Genomic DNA, 348 nt, shown 5'->3' on the forward strand with positions numbered 1-348 from the left:
CATGGCAGTCGTGGCCCGCAAGCGAAGCGCCTGGAGCCATGGGGGGGATGTGGGCAGCCCCCCCCTCCCCAGGCAGATACAGCATGGGGGTGGCAAAACCCATGGCCTTGGGGACCCCCGACTGCCCCCGATCTCTGCGCTGGGTAGGTGTCCTGGGGCCACATCCAGCAGCAAGGGGATGGAGCAGGTCTCCAGGTTCATCCAGTGGCACTGGGTCACCAAAACCCATCACCAGCCGGCTCAGTTCCTGGCCTGGGCTCTGGGGCACCGAGACCATGTTCTTTAACGAGGCTTTTAATTAACAGGTCCCATCTATAGGGATGAACAGCTCTGGGGGAGTGGAGGTGG

This window comes from Egretta garzetta, unplaced genomic scaffold (assembly GCF_000687185.1).
Source record: "Egretta garzetta isolate BGI_Z169 unplaced genomic scaffold, ASM68718v1 scaffold395, whole genome shotgun sequence".
In the NCBI taxonomy this organism is placed as follows: domain Eukaryota; kingdom Metazoa; phylum Chordata; class Aves; order Pelecaniformes; family Ardeidae; genus Egretta; species Egretta garzetta.